This window comes from Bidens hawaiensis, unplaced genomic scaffold (genome assembly GCF_021521415.1).
Source record: "Bidens hawaiensis isolate Kalapana, Puna unplaced genomic scaffold, B.hawaiensis_p1.1 tig00000935_1, whole genome shotgun sequence".
Lineage (NCBI taxonomy): Eukaryota > Viridiplantae > Streptophyta > Magnoliopsida > Asterales > Asteraceae > Bidens > Bidens hawaiensis.
The window spans coordinates 2,235,929-2,253,222 of NW_027491054.1; positions in this window are offsets into that span (position 1 = coordinate 2,235,929).

The window sequence follows — 17,294 nt, forward strand, 5'->3', positions numbered from 1 at the left end:
TAATGTATCTATCAAGTGCATTTTAGCCCCTACATTTTTGCTTTTTCAACTTTTGATCACCAAGCCAAACACAAGGGACCAAACCGCAAATACCCAAAACCATTTTCCGTCCCTTTCTCCCTTCCCCCGTCATCACCGGCGACCCCCCCCCCCCCCTCTCCATATTTTTGCTTCAATTGACCAGCAAAATTAGGAGTTTATGGATCCTTAACCTCCAAGTCAGTCGTCTTTATGGAAATAACGAGTAATTGCCGGTTAATCGAATCAATTTTTATCAATTTCTTTAACTGTTGTACGCGGACTAAGCCCGACCTTGTATCGTTATAAATACGTAATAAGACTCAATTAAATTGCTCCACACCATCATCTCATCATCCCGAAGCATAACCTTATCCAAACACACGTAAGGAAAAGACAATGAAGAGGAATAATGTAAATTACCAAAATAACCTTAAGGACAAAAATAAGAATGATGGAGTATGTAAATGTGGATAATTATAAACCATTAGTTGGGTTTCTAAAGTTTTCCAAGTAACAAGGGTTTTTATTATAAACATCCCCTATATATATGTGTGTGTGTGTGTGTGTGTTTTAGAGAGGGGAAATATTTAATTGTTGTTTTAACTTTGAGAAAATATGTAATTAAAGATGATCCGTGGCCGAAAACCCTAACTCTTATATCTCGATCAATTCTTAACCATTTCAGGTAATTAAACATAGCTTGTAGATCGATTTTGAATCCTTATCAAAACCCCTTTGTCAATTTTAATTGATAGAGGGTGAGACCCTCAATCGAATTCTAGGGTTCTTGAGGTTTAGAGTTGATTTGAGATACTATATAAGTTTAATCAGCTTCTGAATATAAACAACTTAAACACCTGCCTTAGTGGCAGATGCCTTTGTGTTAAAACTTAGTTCCGGCGAGGGGCGTGGGTTTGAACCCCCTGGTCCGGTTTCGTAATTTTTTTTATTATTTTCTTTTTTTAACCAAACCATAATTATAATAGAAACTAGTATTGCTTAAACTTGGTTAAAAAACCAAACACCGTTAAACCCTTGATGTAAATTCTCGTTTCCGTATGTATCTATATTTACGAACCTATGTTCTTTTGCACCAATAATGATATACTAAATATTTTCACTTAAAGTATATATATATATATATATATATATATACTAGTAGGTGTGCCCGCGCGTTGCAGCAGGGACACAACACGTATTCAGTCGGTATGAACTGGTTTGATGTGGAGATGCTATAGAAATTCAATGACATCGGTACTGTTCATGATTGTATCGTAGTTCGCTATAGATCAATGCAAGAGATCTTAGTGGATGTTTAGTAAAAATAAGACAAATGAGACAAAGAGAGTGAAAAGTGTTTAAGGTCAACACAAACAATTTGCAAGACGTTATTCGTTTATGTCAATCATATTGCGATTTAGTAATCTGTTAGTTTCCTTATTTATTTATTTATTTTTCAGTTTTATTTAGATTAAAGTTTTCGAGTTAATAGCAATAGTATGTTAAGCGTGACATGCTTAATCAAATGACAATAATAATAATAATAATAATAATAATAATAATAATATTTAAAATAGTTATATTAATAATACTAATACTATTGGTTATAATGAAAACAATAATAGAAATATCATAAGTTGTAAATAATCAAGATACTATTAATAATAAATTTAACCAATAACAACAATATACACTTAACTAAGTTTTAATTACTAACAAATATCATAAATAAATTCTAATGAAAAACAAGAGAAATCTAAAAATTTATAAATATGAACTAATTTAATTAATATTCAAATAACGCATTCCCTGATATTTATGTTATTCTAAAAGTTTTTACCACTATTGGTTATTTAACTTGTTTTAACCATCAAAAGGTCATCAATTGCAGCCAATTTCACTATACTAAAGAAGTGAAAGTTGAAAAAAAAGTAAACTATGATAGGTTGTTTCTAAGACAAATATATCAGCCAATGCTTAGAATTATAAGAAACTTTAACGGTCTATTATGTTACTTTAAATAAACAACTCATTTCAACCAACTATACTGTCTATAACATGTTTTGACCCTGAGTTAAACTGATACCTTTTTAAGACGGTCGCGTGTTGCAGCGGGGATACAGTGGGAATTTGGTTTGTGGCACGTCGATCTAAGTTTTATTTAAAATTGCAAGAGATTAGATGACTAAAAAGTCCTGGTATAGAGTCCACTTAACGGCAGGTAAACTTGGTTTTGAATAAAATTCATATAAGATCATAGAATGGGGGTCGTTAGGGCTTGGTTCGTTATGGTACATTATTATTGTATATAAAATTATGGTAATGAGTAAAAATTAATTATCGAGTTGAAGTCGCGAGTTAAACGAAGAGTTGTGCAAAAAAACCAGAAAAATGCGAAAATCCAACTTGAAAAAATCAAACCAAATGGTAAATTCGGTTATCCAGTAAGAGTGCCCGCGCGTTGCAGCGGGGACACAATTGTGATTCTGTTAGTAGCATCTTGTTTTGTTACCGACATTTTCGAAAGTAAAATTTGGAGTCCGTATATTTTATGTAACATCCTAAAAATTTTAATGATGAATAAAGGAAGTTATGTTTAGTGATTTCGCGTAATTAATTAATATCGGGTAGGGAGCGGGTCTTGGACGTTGATTAATTGAGATGGGTTAAATGAGAATGGGATTTCAGAGATATAAATACCCCCAAAATCCCAAAATATCTTCATTTTCACCAAACTCCCTAACACCCCAAAACACACACACACCACACGCATACCGCCGCCGGCCGGCCGAGCCAAGGGAAGAGTCGGGCAGGTCCGAGAGAGAGCGATTAGTGTACTAGCAAGTAAACGAGATCCAAACAAGCCCAAAAATGTATGATTCTTGATCTTTGAAGTTTAAAGATCCAAGCTTTTTTAGTGTATAAGCGACCGAAAATGGTCGGGAAGCGTAGTGGGTGATATTGAACCATAGCAAGGGTGTTAAAATCGCTCAAAATGCTGGAAAGAAACCGAACAGCGGCTGTCTGGGCAACTTCGCCTGCATCTGGGCAACTTCGCCTTCAAAGCGATGAACTTCGCCTAAAGCTAAGTTCGCCTAAGGTTTAACTTCGCCTAAAGCTAAGTTCGCCTAAGGTTTAACTTCGCCTAAAGCCAAGTTCGATTAGGAAGTAAACTAAAAATCTAATGAAAAATGTGTTAAGACAGTTAATGGAAATAAAATTTTTCCAAGCTGACCTGGCAGCTCGACCCCAGCCAGGGGCTCTGCCCCTTGGACCCTGCTAGGGGCTGCCGCCCCTAGACCCCGCTGCCAGGGGCGCTGCCCCTGAACCCCCGTTCGTTGTGGGTCATATAAAGATAGACATACATTATGAGAAGTGATAGTTAATTGATACGTATACTTGTTATACAGTCAGCCGTGCACAACTGAAGAAAGGAATTACAATTAACGGTGAACGTAACCGTGTTCAGGTGAGTTTCTAGCCCCATTCCTTGTTATGTTTTCGGGGCTGTGTGCATACTTGATGTGTTGTTAATACATTTATCCTAAGTGATAAGTGTATGCCCTATGTGATATATGTGTTATGTAAGAATGATTGCTTGATGGTACGTGAACGATCTTCGGATATTGCACGTACTGTCAGGTTTTAATGCTATGTATAAGGTAAGTATAATATGAATGCTTATGCGTATGAACGTGATAGAGATAATAAAAGAAGGAAATAATGATGTATGGTCGTATGGTTACGAAAAGGGGTACCGAGCCCTAATAATACTCGAGGTATGATGTATGGTTGTATGGTTACGAGAAGGGTACCGAGCCCTAATAATACTCGAGGTATGATGTATGGTTGTATGGTTACGAAAAGGGTACAGAGCCCTAATAATACTCGAGGTATGATGTATGGTTGTATGGTTACGAAAAGGGTACCGAGCCCTAAAAATACTCGGGGTATAATGTATGGTAACGAAGAGGGAATCGAACCCTACTAATATTCGAAAACTAGGGACCAGACCCATATAATATCTGTGATGTTAGGGACCAGACCCTTATAATATCTGTGATGTTAGGGAATCGAACCCTTCTAATATTCGAAACTAGGGACCAGACCCTTATAATATCTGTGATGGTAGGGACCAGACCCTTATAATATCTGTGATGTTAGGGAATCGAACCCTTCTAATATTCGAACACTAGGGACCAGACCCTTATAATATCTGTGAGGTTATAGGGCGAAAGGCTCTTTAAAACGTATGATTATGTATGTAAAGAAAGTATGAAGGTAACAATGAAAGTAAAAGCACTTAAGTGTGTATGAAAGAAAGTTAAGAGGTTAAGTATGAAATGTAAAGAATGTATTGTATGATTATGTGATTAACTAGAACTCACTCAGCGTAGCTGACTTTTAGTATGCACGCAGGTGAGTAGGATGAGACAGCGGGCTTGAGCGGGGACACATGGCAGAAGAATAAGAGCCTAGCATATGAAGACTTACGATGTTTTAATTTTAATGTTTTAATGTGAAAGACAAAGGACGTTTTGAGACAAGTTATGAAATATTGTAATGTTTTATGAAAGTTTTATATTCTACGTAAATGTTTTAATTAACTCTGATATTTAGAACTGTGTTTATGAGTAAATCCAACACGAAAGTAGGGTTACCGGTAACGGGACTTTACATTTTACGATACCAAAAGCCGTATACAGTTATTTATATTTTTTTGTTTTGAGTGTCTTTCATTAACATATCAAATGCTGTATTATTCGGGAGTGAACCCAAGCCAAACCAAACCACAGACAACCAGAAGTAAAAATCATTTGCTTATGAACGAAACTAACCAAAATTAAAAACAAAAACTCATTTGCTGGAAAGAACAATGTCAACAAAAAGACAATATGTACAGTGCACCAATTAATTCGATATAGATGAGACCATAAAAAATAGCAGCGGTGATTGTTCATCAAGATTAATTTAATATAGATGAGACCTTATGTGCGATGGGTTGCAAGTGAAGCCAAGAATTAAGGAAGATATCTATAGTGCAACAGCTTGTAAGTTAGACAGAGGAAGGAGCCTGTGTAAAATTTTCAAGCCAAGAAAGGGTGGGTTATTATTAATGATAATGTTGTAAATTTAACCTTATTTACTTTCCAATTCCTTTGATCACTTTACGAACCAAACATAACATTATTTTTCATTGGAATTAATTCCAATTCCATATAATTCCAATTCCTTGGCAAACATTCTGCAAACCATACGGTCCTTTAATTATCCAGTGACCAACTTTTACATTCAAAAAGTGTGGGTCCCATCATCGATCAGTTGATAGGATTGGTCAATATGATGGATGACTCATGGCTGGCATGTCTAACACGGTTAACTATATGCAATTCAATAGCACGAATGGCACGACTCACTAAATGTGATTTAGAAATAAATAACATGCAACTAACTTGATAAAATAAAAGTCACCAGAAGTTGTAGTGCATGCTTAACTATTTAAAAACAATAAAAGTGTTTCTGTTTGATGACGGGTCATAAACACCATGTGCCAAACTAATAACCTATTCAAATGCTTTTGAATTTAACACGTGTTTTGCACCTCGTATATAGGTCAAGCGAGTTGAACCCATTTAGAACATAGTTATCAAATGCGTTAGGGGCGCTCAAGGTGCAAAGTGTAAATGATATTGAAATGTTAAAAACTTGATATTCAAATAATAATTTCTCCATTTTGACCTGTACCGATAGCAGAAATGTAAGAAACTTGATATTCAAATAATAATGATATTGAAACTTACAGATTCAAGTAAAGATGATGTCACTGCAGCATTACTCACTCTATCACTTCTCATATCAGGCCAAACGGGTGCTCGAAAACAGATTGAAGAATCTTGACGTGTGATATAAGCATAAGTTTCACACAAACATATTATAAGATGGAATAAACTTTTGACCCCAATTAATTCTAAAATTAATTATAATGTATAATTGATTTATAACATCAATTAACTATAATTGATCTAAAATAATATATACGTAATAAACCAGCAATCACCTCTAGGATATGGTTCTACTCAAATCGATAAATGCTCCATCACATATGAAAAGAAAGTCTTTTGTATCTATCTGCAAGTTCATTATGGTTAATAATTCTATATAAAGCTAATAATTTTGATCCATTTACTTGTAATTTATAAATGAGTCGATATGGGTTGTGCTTTATATCAAACGGGTCAAATAATAAAATAAAAAAGGGATAATTTCATGCATTCCGCACAATACTTGGTATAATATCATGTTTCCCAACAAAAAATCATTATATCAGATATACCTATTTTAATATTATGACATTTATACCCTTTCCTTAAAACTTGCATTAGGATATCAGAGTTTCAGTGTAAGGAGGAAGAGAAGGGCATAATCGTCAGATTGTAAATTGTATTTGATGAAATCGGTAAATATGAAATACTAAGTTTTTCGAATGAGTATATTTGATATCAAATTTTTGGTAGGGTATATGTGATATTATGCAGGTTTCATGGGTATATAAGAAATTGACCCAATAAAAAATTATTAAAGCGCAGAACAGGTCAAATGGATTGAACATGAAGCCTGTAAACGAACCAAACATTCAATGAACAGTTTGTGAACCATTCAGCGAGAAGTACGTTTATTTAACAACAAACGAACAATCAATCAATCAATCAATCATACCCAGTAAAATCCCACCGACAGCAGAGCTATAGGTAGGGTCTGGGGAGGGTGGGATGTAGGCACACCGTACCTCTATCCAAAGGAATAAAGAGGTGGCTTCCAGAGAGACCCTCGGCTCTAAGAACATGTGTATGAAGCAAAAAAAGGAAATCAAAGTTTAACAGTTATATAAAAAACTACTACTAATTATAATAATATTAATAAAAAGGTCACAGTTTAACCGCAATATAAAAGCTAATAATAATAATAATAAAATATGTAAGGGAAATACCATTATGGTATGTGACCTAAATAAGTTAAGTCTAAGCCTTAAGGTATTCAATTCTCTCTAAAAATCCTTAACTTTAATTCTACTTCTCCACGAATTCCTATCCTCAACCATGTCCTCGGAGAGGTTTAGGTCTATCAAATCATGCCTAATCCTCTCATCCCAAGTCAATTTCGGTCGTCCTCTACCCCTCATCCCCTCTATAGTAATGTTTTCTACGGATCTAACAGGATTCGTCGTCTGTCTTCTCTTTACATGTCCAAACCATCTCAATCTCCACTCTCTTATCTTGTCTGCTATGTTCGCCACCCCTAATCTCTCGCGAAGCACAACGTTTCTTATTCTGTCTAGCCTTGTGTGCCCACACATCCAACGTAGCATTCTCATTTCTGCTACCTCCATCTTCCGCACTTGTGCCTTCTTGATGGCCCAACAATCTGTTCCATATAGCATTGCAGGTCTAACTGCTACCCTATAGAATTTTCCCTTCAGATTAGTCGGGAAACTCTTGTCGCATAATATACCTGTGGCTGCTTTCCATCTACACCATCCTACCTGAACTCGGTGGGTCACATCACTGTCTAATTCCCCATCGCTCTATACAAATGATCCTAAATACTTGAACTTCGTTACCTGCGGGACCACCTGCCCTTCAATTGTGATGTGTGCGTCTTCACTGTCGTTTATCTCACCAAAATCACAGTGTAGGTACTCCGTCTTAGATCGGCTAATCTTTAAACCTTTTGTCTCTAAGGTTGTTCGCCACTCCTCAAGCCTCATGTTTAGATCTTGTTTTTTCTCAGCAAGTAACACAATATCGTCTGCGAACATCATGCACCACGGGAGAGTCCCCTGAATCGACTTTGACAACTCATCCAAGACTACTGCAAAAAGAAACGGGCTCAACGCTGACCCCTGGTGAAGACCTACCTCTACAGGAAAGAAATCAGTATCCCCCACTGGCGCACGGACACTTGTTTCACTCCTGGTATACATATCCATAATTATCTCTATGTATTTCCTGGGCACTCTTCTACCCTCCAAGCACTCCCAGAGCACCTGTCGTGGCACACTGTCGTAGGCCTTTTCTAGGTCAATAAACACCATATGTAGATCACGCTTCTTCTCCCTATACTTTTCCATTAATCTTCTTATAAGGTGTATTGCCTCTGTGGTGGAACGCCCCGGCATGAAGCCAAATTGGTTGACCGTAACCTGAGTTTCTCGTCTAAGTCTAACCTCAATCACTCTTTCCCATAGCTTCATAGTATGACTTAGTAGTTTGATTCCTCGGTAGTTACCACAACGCTGTTCTTATAGATAACAACAAACGAACATGAACAAAAATAAATTTGTTCATTTAATTAAATGAACAAACATGAACACATCTCTTCTTCATTTATGTTCGTGAACATTTGTTTACATTCATTCATTTAAATTCGTCTGTTTACATTCATTAATGTTCGTTAGTTAGCGTACACTAGTATATTCACTAAAAAGTTTTTGGCCCATTACAAATTAGTCTAGTGTTAGAAACATTTGAGACCCAACAAAAATTAATATCTTAAATAGGAAATTCTTCTACCAAATTAGGTTATCTTAAAGAGTCATATCTATTAACTTCTTAAAAAAAGTGAGACAAATAAATCTTATAGGGTCGAAAAAATAACCGACAAGAAATAAAGGTACCAAATCCAGTAGCAAAGTGAACCAAACAACCTGTACCAGCCCTGGAAGCAACAACTCGGGAATCTCCAACATTTGCTACCAGAATCTTGTCACCAATGATGACAGCCATTGATGCAGTTGATCCAGCATCTCTTTGCTGAGGATTTTCTCCATTAAGGTAATCATCATCTGCATGTGTGAACCAATCAACATGATTCACCACCAAAATAAACATATTTTAACAAATACCATAATAACAACTCAAACCAATTGGGAAAAACAATTTTGATATACCAATAGCGGTGTTTGTGTCTTTCATAAAATCTGGATGAGCGCTTAAGTTCTTAAAAAGAGTATTCTTAAGATACTCTGCCGTTCTCGAACCACCGTGACCTATATACATACATCATAACATCAAAAAGCCAAAACTTTTCAATCTGTTACATCATTCCCAAACACAATTTAACAACTGACCATCAAAAACACCAAAGAAGGCAACCAGTTGACCATCAACTTCGGATATTGTTGTCTCCATGTAATCCTCCATTGACGCCCTTTTCCCCTTCAAACTCGCATATACATAGCTGAATCCAGCAGTTTTGCTTCCAGTCAAAAATCTACACACACAAATACACATCTAATTAGGAATTAACTATATACATATAGCTATCAAATAAGTTAGTGAATCCATTAAAAATATTTAACACACTCAGGAGGTAAGAGTGGTGAACTTGCACCCTCACCCGCCTTCAAACCAATCACTGGGCACCACCTCAACTACTTCACTCGAACCCGTCATCAACGGTGTTCCCGCCTACTTTCTCTCTCAACTCTTTTCTTCAGGTTGTAACATTCGTGGAAGCTACCCCGAGCTACCCGCTGAGGGTACCCGAGCTCCACCATTGACAATGTTGTGCTAAAATTCAATCACATAAACCATTGATACAGTATCAATAAACTAAGTGGCCAACTGTTCTGATGATAATTGATAACATCACAATTTCACAATCAATTAACCTATAAAAGGAAATAAATTAGGTTTAAATTCATAATTAATAAAAAACTCTTAATAACCAAATTAGGTTAACCTAGCTAAATGTATAAAACCGTAACAAAAAGTGAGATTGGAAGGTTAATTAAATATACCTAATCCCACCACTACTGTCTAGGGCATCAGGATCCTTCGAGAGAACCGCAATGGCGAGGGTTGTTCCTGTTTGGTTTCGGTTAAGGTTTCGGCGATTGGCTTGTGTAGCCAATTACTTTAAAGTTAAAAGTACCTGTGATAGCCGGCTTAGGGTGAAAGTAGATGAACCGATTAGTGAGATAAAGGCATGAATCATTTCTTGCGTTTCTCCTCCATGAGAAAAAAATATAAAATTAACATCCAAAATACACATTTGGTTCAATATCAACCATTGAGTTGACCCGACAACACTTTGTCGGAATGATAACAGAGCTGCAATCGTCGGGCGTCAGTATAAAGCAATCGTCTGATAGGGCTTCAATGATTGATGCGTTTCAATAAAATTAAAGAGGGATTACGAACCAGAAATTCATGAAGAGGCAAAATCATAACCTGCAGCCCATGAAGGATCAGCAATCACTAATTACGATTCAATCAGATTTACCCAATTGGATTGGTATTATATCACTAATTACATGAATGAATGGAAAGAGCAAATAAGGAGAAAAGTGGAACCTGATGTGCGGTCCCAAAGTCTTGTAAACGGCTTCCATTGAAGGATGGTTTTGAAGATGCAATTGAATGAGCAATTAAAGGAGTTATCAAACCGCAATGAGATAGAAGGTCGTCGAAGAAGGAACTGTAACGTCATAATTGAAAGGAGAAAGTGGCCGCCGGCGATCTAGCATTTAATATTGTGGCGTCTGATGGAGGGAGGGTGTAAGAAGGTGAAAGATTGCCTCTCTCTCTCTCTCTCTCTATATATATATATTAAACTAATAATAACAATAATAAGAATAATAATAGTTTTCGGTTAATGATTTCATATATATATATTTTATTGGATTAAGCTTATAAATTTTGTATAGAAATCAATTACGGCCTTTTAAGAATAATTAAACCAATAAAATTGTAATTACACTTTTTATCATTATTTTATATACTTAATGCTTAAACCATCCCAAAATCTATTATAAACCTTTTTCGTGTTTGATATTCATCTTGTTTATACTTTAATAATTAGGACAAATTGTCAGAAATTCTCGCGGGACCAAGTAGTTGCTCTAATCTTAACCGTCTTCTCGTTACCGTATTCCGCATTCCATATGAGTTTTTCATAACCCCATTTTAATGCTTTATAATATTTTGGGGTGTAGCATGTCACAAGTTTTCTTTCTTAGTTATACACTTGTTAACAAACCGATTCACATTTATCGTACATGCTAATATTATTCTTGCATATTGTTTATGATTATATGTGAAGTTGCTTGCAACGTGTTTATTGTATTATGATGGAAGATACACAAACGCAAACGCATGCACATAGTGGTAGGGTCTGACGGGACGTACCGGCGCCGTCTAACGTTACGACTTCGGTTGTTTACGTAAGATGGTTCTCATTTCTCCGACTTCTACGGCTTCGGCTATATGAACAGGAGGACGAAGGTATTTGATTTCATTTACTTTACGCTTGAATTTTTATTGCATGACGATCGTTGAATCGTGAGTTTATATATATATATATACGCAAAAATTTATGAAAACTCACCAAATTAATTGTTGACAAATACATTATTTTCAACGTGCTACAGGTTGAATCGATGATGTGCTAAGGACGAAGATCGTTAGTATACCCTAGGTTATTTGAAATAAAGAACTTATTTACTTTTCGATGAAGTGTTATTGTTTTCTTTTATTTATGAACAATATGTGTACTTGTGATGATATGAAATGAATTAAATATAATTATTGTCGCTTTAATAGTATTACGAGCTTATGAGTGATCTGTATGTTACACCCGGTCGTATTCCGCTTAAAGCTGGGGTGTTACAACCAACACTACTAGCAGCTTTGATTTTTTTTTTACTCATTTCATTTGCCTATGTAATTCTAGATTTTGTGTTTTGTCTATGTAGCTCGAGATCTTATATATGAAATTTAAGCTCTCAATGAATTGCCAATCTTTATTTATGCCTGATACTCGTTTGCGTGTTCATCTCAAGCTCACGGTTCTCTCATCCTCAATACTATTACGTCTCCATTATCCTCAATGATGATTTCTACACGAAATCTTTAGCTGCACATTCACAACACTCAAGATCTTTTTATTTTATTTATTCTTAATAATGAATACTTATCAATTGTTATTCGTTTTCAATAGCGAATGCCTTTTGATAAGTCTAATTTTATTCATCCTCAATGATGAATGCACATTTGTTTAACTTACATATGTTCTTCCACGAGTTTTGTTACATGCCATTTTTTTTTTTTTGAAAATTGTTACTCCTCAATGATGAATGCATATTTATATTGTTGAATTTGGTGTAATTTTGTTAAACCAACTTTTACAAGTTTTCATTCATTTGGTCATGTTAACTATAAGAGTTTTCATTTATGTACCTTGTTACTCATGAATACGAAAGTTTTTCCTTTTGGGTATCATGTTATTCACAAGTTTCTTTTATTTAGTTGTCAAATTATGTTTTATAACCCACAAAACAGTAAAAATCATATGGGACTATGCGACGATCTAAGTAATTACGGGTGTACATGTAATTATCAAAGTCCTCATATGGGAATCATAGTTAGAATGGTTGTGTGTAACAATACAAATCCTAGAGTGATATGAGGAATGAAATAAATGCAGTATAATAAGGACATGACGGATAAAACGCTAATACATCCTATATATAAGTTTACTTATCATGTTAGTCATTTGTAGCGTTTTTTCCGTATCACTCGAAGATCTCTTGTATTTTGACCATTATTTTTGTGTTAATTTTGGAAAGCACGTGCATCGAGATATTACTTATTTATTATTTTATTTTATCTTATTTATTTTTTAGCTAAACTTGATCAACTACTTTTTTTAATAAAGCGATATCTTCATAAAATCTCTCTTTCCTCTTTGGACTTTTACCCTCCATGAATCCTCTCCAATGTCTATTCTTTTTGAAATCATGGTTATTTCTTGTAAGTGGGTACTTCAATCGAATTTCGGGACAAAATTTCCAAAAGTAGGGAATACTATTACATGCGTCAAATTCTGAACTCGAATCCGATCCATTTTAATTTTTGAAACCCTAAAGTTAAATGTCCTTTACGAAGTATTTATATTGTGAAATCGTTATTCTAAATTTACAAACTTACTTGTTTTATAAATTATATATTTTTATATATAAAAACTTAAATTTATGTTGATTTATTTAAATGCATTTACTAATTGTTAAAGCTTCAAGTTTCAAAGTTAATTAAAGTTTAGGGGTCTGTTTGTAAATTCAACAAAGTACAAGGTGTAAATATGAATTATTTATAAAAGAAAATCTACCATCCTCATCTTCATGGTTACCCATTTCAGTCTAAATATTCACTAAAAAAAATTCATTTTGCTTAATTATTATTGGTTTCATTTACTAGTTCGCATATATATCTTACAACCTTAGAATATATTACTATTTAAATAATTTAAAATTAAATTCAAAATAAATTTGTAACTATTTTTCTTTCCCCTAAATTCTAACTCTAGAAATTCTCTGAAATTAAATCTCAGCATTATAACATAACAGTTACAGTGCGGTTTCTCTCTACGCTTCCATTCCTTTTCTCACGTTGATTCTTCTTCTTCTTCTTCCCTATAACTCCCATTCACAACATCTTTTTCCTTAAATCGTGATGCCCACCATCAATTCTTAGTCTCTTCCAAGTCATTCAATTAACAAACAGGTAATGGTTCTTATTGCCTTTATTCTTTTACTTTTCCAAACCCTAAATTCAATCTTCCGGTCATCAATCAATTAGCCAGTGATTTATGTCGCTTACATTGTTGCTGCATAAGTTTCATATTTTCTTACTTGTATTTGTTATTTTACTGATTTTCATTCTTTTTTGTTCAATCAGGTACATGGTTATTAACAAACATAACATTATTCATGGGCACCAGGTTAGGGTTTCTTCATTTTCTAGCTCTTTTTTTTAAATCAAGAAATGAATAAATATAGCATTATTCATGGGCATCAGGTTAGGGTCAGGATTGACTCACCTAATACTGGATAGGGATAAGAAAGTAGAAACCGACCAGCTCGCCAACAAATACCTTATAGGGTCTGGAAGGATGCTAATGGTGTTAAGCAGGTTGAGGTTACTCTTTTTAACTTCATTTGATTAATATAATTTTGCTTAGGAATATACATTTGTTTAATTTATTTAATGATAGGTTGATTTTATATTCTTAGCCCCACATGAAAAATAATAAAACAAGTTCCACACTCTTTAATCTTTTTCTAATGTAGCGTTTTATGTTTGCCATAAACTTCCTGATGTATGCTATTTTGATATAGTCTTCAATTAAAATGCTTTTTAGTTAACTAAACATGATTACACAAGATTTTATCAATATAATTATCTGAATTTTCTAATATTCGATTACTTGCGGCCTACCAAGAGACTTCAGGTTTGATCTTGGTCTAAGTAAGCATTATCAATCACAGTTGAATTTTTTTTTTTAAAAACCTAGAAACTATATTGGCTTATAATTTATGAGCTGAAAAGTTACTAGGGACAAATGTGATACTTTTAAGATTATAAGCGGGCTCCTTTTAATTCATGTATGCATTGGAAATAGTTAGTTAAAATGTGACGTGAATATTTGAGAAGATAAGTGATACAGACGAACAATAATCTTGTATTAATATATCATTAAATATTCAATTGTAATTGTGTGATACTTTATGGGGTTGCATAAACTGAAGCATAGGCAGTTCATTTGGATCCTTCTATTGAGGGCATTAGATGAGACACCTTCATTATCTTAGATGAAACAGAAAATGTTATCATTTCACGGTTATCTCATTGTATCTTTGTTAGAATCCAAAATAGTTGTCGCCATTCTTTTCTATTATTTATCAATATAGCTTTCCTTGTTAAGCCACTGGAGTTGGAATTTCTGCCTAAGCCTCATAAACAGAGGCTGTTCCCATTAAGAAATTCGTGAAGGTGTATGCATGTTGCTAGTCATGTTTTTCATTGTAATTCAGGTTCTATTACAAAAGGGTCTTTTTGGTATCTCTCAACTTACATAATTCTAATGAATGAATATTTTAGGAAGCTACTACTGACGAGGACGATGATGACCTTGATCTCTTTGGTGATAACACAGGAGGAAAAAAGGGCAACTGAATAACAGTAGTGATGATACATTTCTAAACTCTAAGCTTCTAATGCAAGTATAGTTAAAACCCTTTTCACCTTTTTCATTATTCTTTCAGTTTTTATTGTTTATATTGCAAACTCAACTTTGAGCTGAAGGTTGCAAAATAAGCCTGCAAGTCAAACTTATGCAAACAAGAAGACGGTTTGATTGTAGAAGAGTTGCAGAAAGAGTTCAATGCAAGATACCAACGAGAAGCTTCTTTGGTTGGTGCACTCTCTGAAAGAGATAAGTTGGAAAGTAAGTTGAGAAAAAGACTCGATGCTGCAAAGAGACATGAAGCAGTTTTGGAAGCTAAGCTGGCAAACATGTGAGCCTTGTTGCAAAGCTGAAGAACTCTCCTGCTGGTTCAGAGGATATTAGCTGATAAAAAAATAATAGTATGAAGTTTTTATAGAAGATAATGAGACACGGTCGATTCATGAGTTAAGATTATTGTAAAAGAAAAAGAAAAGCGATAGGAATTGGAATGTTATGGTTTCAAGATTGAAGGTGCTCGCTTTCTTTCATAAATGCGCATTTTCATCATGGGAGTATTTGTTATATATAGTCATATAATATTGTATTTGTATTGTCAAGGTGATGATATTGCTGATTTGGACATTAATTCATTTGAGGAGCTCCAAAACCTAAATTTTGAGGCAATAACTAACATCTGTCATGTAAAGGTAGAGATTGACATGATACTTTATGTATGTATGAATGTGTGTGCGTGTATGTATTTTTTACTAACAATTTTCTGATGTTGGTTGTTAATTACACAGGCATCATACAGGTGATGATGCTATATGTTTCGCTAACTGCTTAAGGCTATTTGTAGTAAATGTATTAATTTTAAAAATTTGTCACTACTAAAAGTTGTTACTATATAATAATTATTGGTACTATATGATAATTATTTCTTGCATTCTCTACATGTGAGTCTGGAACCTTTTATTTATCATCTTTTCTTAAGTTACTATGCATAGGCTTGTAAGATCTTCATAATGGATTCACTTATCTTTACAACGCCCCTCCTTGTTCTAAAGCTCCATTATAATATATGTTGTATATAAACAATAAAAATTTTTTGTTGTAACTGAAAATTCAGTTTTCAAAAAAAAAAAACAATTTAAAACTTCAAATATTATAAAAAAAAAAAACAACGCCCCTCCTGGTTTCTGTAACGCCCCGTTCCCAGTAGCCCTACTTTGGTGTTGGATTTACTCATAAACACAGTTCTAAATATCAGAGTTAATTAAAACTTTCGCGGAATAATTTAAAACTTCAAACATCGCATTACAAAACATTCGTTCTTGTCTTAAACATACAAATTGTCTTTTCATAAACATTAATATAAGACGGTCATAACACCTTTTCGTAGATACCAGTCTCTTTAGCTCATGTCATGTGTCCCTCCTCAAGCTAGCTGCCTCAACCTATTTGCCTGCGTGCATACTAAATGTCAGCTACGCTGAGTGAGTTCTAGATAATCAAATAACATACATTACATTCATATCCTTACCCATAGTTTCCGAAGATACGTATTCATATCTTCCTTACTATTACTTCTTTCATACATACTTTATATACATGCATACGTACTTACATACTTCCTTTCATAAAACCCTATGGTATACCATAAGCCATTCTATCTTAAACATCACAGATATTGTAAGGGTCTGGTCCCTAACATCACAGATATTGCAAGGGTCTGGTCCATAACATCACAGATATTATAAGGATCTGGTCCCTTCTGTCTTGAATAACCATACAACCATACCTATCACATCAATCATCCATACATTTTATCATACGTGCATATTGTACATATCTTTTAGTTATAGAATATATACATACTCATTCATATACACATTCTAAAATAATAACATTCAATACATAATCATACACGTACCATACACTTGCCATTCAAGTAAGTATATTATCTATCACATAGGCATAGGCACACAGCCCCGAAAACATAACAGATAAAGGGGCTAGAACTCACATGGAGTTGGTTTCTCTCTGAGTTAATGGTAATACCCTTCCTTAGCTATGCACGGCTAACTGTGTAACACATTATGAGTGTCAGTTATCTATTACTACTACTTCATATAACTACGTTAATGAAACCCTCAACTAACGGGGGTCCGGGGGCAGCGCCCCTGGTAGCGGGGTCTAGGGGCAGCAGGCCCTAGCAATGTCTAAGGGGCAGAGCCTCTGGCTGGGGTTGAGCTGGAAATTCACAT